At 42.1% G+C, this 5,998-nt stretch overlaps 1 pseudogene; it reads right to left on the reverse strand.

Moving 5' to 3' along the window:
- Positions 1-207: 207 nt before the first annotated feature.
- LOC143657948 (uracil-DNA glycosylase pseudogene) lies at positions 208-1,546 on the reverse strand (annotated as a pseudogene).
- Positions 1,547-5,998: the final 4,452 nt, after the last annotated feature.

The following is a 5,998-nucleotide window of genomic DNA, read 5'->3' on the forward strand; positions in this document are numbered from 1 at the left end:
CATAAAAAACAGTATTTGGCAATTTATAGTCCTAAAAAACTCTATCTCGGTATAAATGTATGAGGAAACCATTAACCCCCTTGTTAAAAAAAAATAAAAACTCAGTGGGTCATTTACACTGCTAAGTGTGTAAAGCAGGGCTGGGCACGGGGGGGGGGGGGGGTATCTTTCTGAAAAAAAAAACAAATACCTTATGAACCTAAAGCCTCATCTACCAGAGAAGAAAGTAAGTAGCAGCAGGAACCAAATTGTTGGCTGTACCAAGAAGGTGCATATTCTCCTTAACCCTAGAGGTAAGAGGTGAGGACGGCTGAAAAGAGGAGTATTTGACCCAGTATTTGGCTTTGCAGAAATTTCACTGGCAGCATATTTTAGGCCAAAGCCATGCTACAAAGATCAACAGTCACAGGAACAGACTTTGCTGTTTCTGGCTAGGTAGAGCTGCCCTTCCTAGGCAGCCTGGTTCATGGCAGTTTTCCTGAGCGCTCTTAACAATTACTAGGGAAATTATTTTTGAATTCAGCTCCACAACTGACAATTTCTTCAAAACCAGCTTCTCAAAAAACATTGACAAAGACCATCCTTCTTAGTTCAGGATCACAGCTCCTTCCAGTTGATGGGCTTCTTGCCAGACTTCTGCAGCAACTCATTGGTTTTAGAAAAATGCCTACATCCAAAGAATCCTCTGTACACCGACAATGGGGATGGATGAGCTGTCTGCAGCACGTGGTGCCGCTTCCTGTCAATGGCGCTGCCCTTCTTCTGAGCATAAGAGCCCCAGAGTAAGAAGACAAGGCCATTCAAGTTGACATTTAGCCAGGACACAGCTGCATCGGTAAATTGCTCCCAACCTCTTTCCTTATGAGAATTGGCTTGATGGGCGCGAACTGTGAGGACAGCATTGAGTAGGAGAACACCTTGTTTGGCCCACCCAGATAAATCTCCATGACCAGGATGAAGGAAACCCTCTATGTCTGTAGACAGTTCTTTATAAATGTTTTCCAAACTGGGTGGAGGTGGAACAGGTCTTTGAACGCTAAAGCAGAGCCCATGAGCTTGATTGGGTCCATGATATGGATCCTGTCCAAGGATGACAACCTTCACATCTCTTATGTCACACATCTGGGTCCATGTGAAGACTTGGTGTGGGGGTGGATAAACAGTATGATGCTTTCTTTCTTCTGCAACAAATCCCATTAGCTTTATGAAATAAGGTTTCCCGAACTCTTCGCTCAGCTGCTTCTTCCAACTCTCACCGAATCCCACCGGCACATTGCGCGCTGCGAGTCTCAGCAGGGCTGCGGCCTTGTTCCTCTGGATCCGGACCATCTGCTCGGGGCTCAGCGGCGAGGAGGGCGGCGTGCCGGGCTCGCCCTGCCCGGTCCGGGCCTTCTTGGTGGAAACGGCCGCTGCATCCCCGCTCTCCTCAGCTACAGCCGCCGCCACGCCAATTCCCGGGTCAGCGGGCTCGGGGCTGCAGGAGCGTCTCTTTCTAGCGAGCTTCGAGCTTCGGAGAGAAGGAGTAGAAGGTCTTCTGGCCGATCATCCCGGAGCTGAGGAGGGAGGGAGCGCGTGCCAACCCGATACTGCCTCAGTAGATTTTTAAAAAAATTTTTTATTAATTAAAAAAAAATTACAAGAAACACAAACATTCCCAACACATACACTCAGAAATTCACAATATCATCACATAGTTGCATATTCATCATCATGATCATTTTCCAGAACATTAGCATCAATTCAGAAAAAGAAATAAAAAGACAACAGAAAAATATAACAAACAGAAAAAAAAAATTTTACATGCCATACCCCCTTACTGATCCCTTTCATTGATCACTAGCATTTCAAACTAAATCTATTTTAACATTTATTTATTTATTTTTATTTTTATTCCTATTATTTATTATTATTCCATATGTTCCTCTCATCTATTGACAATGTGGATAAAAGGAGCATCAGACACAAGGTTTTCACAATCACACAGTCACATTGTGAAAGCTATATCATTATACGATCATCATCAAGAAATATGTCTATTGGAACAGAGCTCTACATTTTCAGGCAGTTCCATCCAGCCTCTCCATTACATCTTGGATAACAAGGTGATATCTACTTAATGCATAAGAATAACCTCCACGATAACCTCTTGACTCTGTTTGGAATCTCTCAGCCATTGACACTTTGTCTCATTTCACTCTTCCCCTTTTGGTCGAAAAGGTTTTTTCAATCCCTTGATGCTGGGTCTCAGCTTATTCTGGGATTTCTGTCCAACGTTGCCAAGAAGGTCCACACCCCTGGTAGTCATGTCCCATGTAGACAGAGGGAGGGTGGTGAGTCTGATTGCTGTATTGGCTGGAAAGAGAGGCCACATCTGAGCAACAAAAGAGGCTCTCTTGGGGGTGACTCTTAGGTGTAATTTTAAGTATGCTTGACCTATCCCCTGTGGGGTTAAGTTTCATATGAACAAACCCCAAGAGTGGGGGCTCAGCCTATAGCTTTTGTTGTCCACACTGCTTGTGAGAATATCAAGAATTCAACTTGGGAAAGTTGAGTTTTCCCCCGTTCTCACCATTCTCCGAAGGGGACTTTGCAAATACTTTTCCACTCACTGATCAAATCACTCTGGGATTCATCAAGGCATCACCTGGACAAACCAACAAAATCTCATGTCCTGTACAAAGTTCCATGTACTTAAGGTGTTCAATCAACTATCTACATAAGTTATATTAGGAGATGCACTAGTCAAAGTATAGATTTGTACCAAATAAACATTTTTTTGCTTTAGTCTCACACATTAGTTGAAATTTTAAAATATTAAGTACCATCTATTTTCAGCACACTGCAGTAATGACATTCTTTTGTTCTCCCTCATGCAAAAACATTTTTTAAATTTGTACATTTAGTCACTATCATTATACACTCTAGGCATTCCTAGATTACACCATCTCAATCTTTATTGGCAATCTTTCTTTGTGATTTCATTTATGCCCCAGCCCTCCTCCCTCTATCATTCTCATATGCAGCTTCATTCAGTGTTTTAACATAATTGTATTACAATTAGGTAGTATTGTGCTGTCCATTTCTGAGTTTTTATATTCAGTCCTGTTGCACAATCTGTATCCCTTCAGCTCCAATTACCCAATATCTTACCCTATTTCTATCTCCTGATGGTCTCTGTTACTAAGGAAATATTCCAAGTTTATTCACTAATGTCAGTTCATATCAATGAGACCATACAGTATTTGTCCTTTTGTTTCTGGCTAATCACACTCAGCATAATGTCCTTAAGGTCCATTCATGTTGTTACATACTTTATAACTTTATTCTGTCTTACAGCTGCATAATATTCCATCTTATGTAAATGTCACAGTTTGTTTAGTCAACTGTCTGTTGATGGACATTTTGGCTGTTTCCATCTCTTGGTAATTGTTAGTAATGCTGCTATAAACATTGGTGTGTAAATGTCCATTTGTGTCCTTGGCCTCGTGTCCTTTGAGTAGAGACAGCATATAGATGGGTCCTGTTGTTTAATCCATTCTGCCAGACTATGTCTTTTGATTGGAGAGTTTAATCCATTAGGATTCAGTGTTATTACTGCATGGGTAGTACTTTCTTCTACTCTTTTGCCTTATGGATTTTATATGTCATATCTAATTTTCCTTCTTTTTACCTTTACTCATAGTCTTTCTTTCTCCACTCTTCTCCACACCTCTCTCTTCTCTCTTTGTATCTGTCTCTAGTGTTCCCTTTAGTATTTCTTGCAGAGCTGGTCTCTTGGTCACAAACTGTCAGTGATTTTTTGTCTGAAAATGTTTTAATTTCTCCCTCATTTTTGAAGGACAGTTTTGCTGGGTATAGAATTCTTGGTTGGCGGTTTTTCTCTTTTAATAATTTAAATATGTTATTCCACTGTCTTCTTGCCTCCATGGTTTCTGCTGAGAGATCTGCACATAGTTTTATTGGGCTTCCCTTGTATGTGATGGATTGCTTTTCTCTTGCTGCTTTCAAGATCCTCTCTTTCTCTTTGACCTCTGACATTCTGATTATTAAATGTCTTGGAGTATGTCTATTTGGATCTATTCTCTTTGGGATACGCTGCACTTCTTGGATCTGTAATTTTAAATCTTTCATAAGAGTTGGGAAATTTTCAGTGATAATTTCCTCCATTAGTTTTTCTCCTCCTTTTCCCTTCTCTTCTCCTTCTGGGACACCCACAACACATATATTCGTGTTCTTCATATTGTCTTTCAATTCCCTGAGTCCCTGCTCATATTTTTCCATTTTTTCCCTATAGTTTCTGTTTCTTGTCAGATTTCAGATGTTCTGTCCTCCAGTTCAGAAATCATATGTTCTGTCTCTCGAAATCTACCATTGTAGGTTTCCATTGTTTTTTTTAATCTCTTCTACTGTGTCTTCCATTCCCATAAGTTTTGTGATTTGTTTTTTCAGACTTTCAGTTTCTTCTTTTTGTTCTTTCCTTGCCTTCTCCATATCCTCCCTCAATTCATTGATTTGGTTTTTGATGAGGTTTTCCATGTCTGTTCATACATTCCGGATTAATTGTTTCAGCTCCTGTATGTCATTTGAATTGTTGGCTTGTTCCGTTGACTGGGCCATATCTTCAATTTTCCTAGTGTGATTTGTTATTTTTTGCTGGCATCTAGGCATTTAATTACCTTAATTAGTTTATTCTGGAGAGTGCTTTCACTTCTTTTATCTAGGGTTTTCTTGCTGGATGAATTTGTTGTCTATCTGTTCTTTGACATTCCATTCAGCTTTATCTGAACTTTTAACTTAAGTTTTGTTTAACAGAGGAGAATTTTTCAGTTCTTGTTTTCTTGTTTCTTGCCCTGCTTTTGTGGTGCCTTCCCCCCACATACACACTTAGGAGGGTCTACTTAGATATTATAGACCCCAGCCAGATTTTCCCAGACCAAACTGGCCTCCTATCAGGAGGAAAGAGCCACTTGCGTCGGTTTTTCCTGAGGGTGAGACCCAGCAGGTTGAAAGACTTTCCTGTGAAGTCTCTGGACTCTGTTTTTCTTATCCTGCCCAGTATCTGGCACTAGTCTGACTGCAGGTCCCACCAGCATAAGGTGATACAGTACCTTTAACTTTGGCAGACTCTCCCTGCTGGGGGCATTGTGGAGATAGAGAAGAGGTTGTAGGCTGGTTTTAATGGCTTCAAATTACCAAGCCCTGGTGTCTGAATCCCTTGATGGAGGGATTCTACCTGGGTGGAGCTTCACCCCTCCCCTGGGGAAGGCACAGGCTCCAGATAAGTCCTCAAAAGAGCTCACTTCTGCCTATGCCTGGGGCAGTTGCAGCCTGAAAAGTCCTGCCGCTGTATCCAGAGGCAGTCAAGCCTTTGCAGGTACACAGCCACAAAAACCTCTGTTTCCTTCTTTTTTTTTGCTTCCCTCTTTTTCTGTCAGTCCTGCCCCCTTGGCGCTGGGGCAAAAATGAGCAACCTCTGCTTTGATCAGGTTCACCTAAGCTGGGGGCCTATTTTTAGTAGTCAGAATTTGTTAATTAGTTCCAAAATTGGTTTTTGATTGTGCCCAGTCCCTGCTGCTGGTAAAGTCCTTTCCTTTCCCCTCTGGGAAGCGGCCTGTGGGGGAGGGGTGCTGGCCGCCACAGCTTTGGGAACTCACGGTTCTGGGGAGGGGGGGGCTCGCAGCTGGTCCAGCTGGTCCAGACTGGGATATGCTGTGTGTCTGGCCACTGATGTGGCCCCTGGAGCTGTTCTGTACTGTTTCTGGTTATTTGGTAGTTGTTCTGGAGGACAAACTAAAATGCGCACATTGTTAAGCTGCCATCTTGATGTGGAAGTCCCCTCAGTAGATTTTTGAGGGGCTTCCTTTGGCTTAGGGAATTTTTTAGCTATGCCCCAGAGTTCAGGCTTAGACCAAGGGGTAAGGTCAAGCATCCAAGTGCCATCAAAGTTGGTATCTTCTGCAGATTGTTTGTTTGTTTTGTTTTAGGCATAAGTAGTAAA

The sequence above is a fragment of the Tamandua tetradactyla genome, chromosome 15 (assembly GCF_023851605.1).
Source record: "Tamandua tetradactyla isolate mTamTet1 chromosome 15, mTamTet1.pri, whole genome shotgun sequence".
NCBI classification, from domain to species: domain Eukaryota; kingdom Metazoa; phylum Chordata; class Mammalia; order Pilosa; family Myrmecophagidae; genus Tamandua; species Tamandua tetradactyla.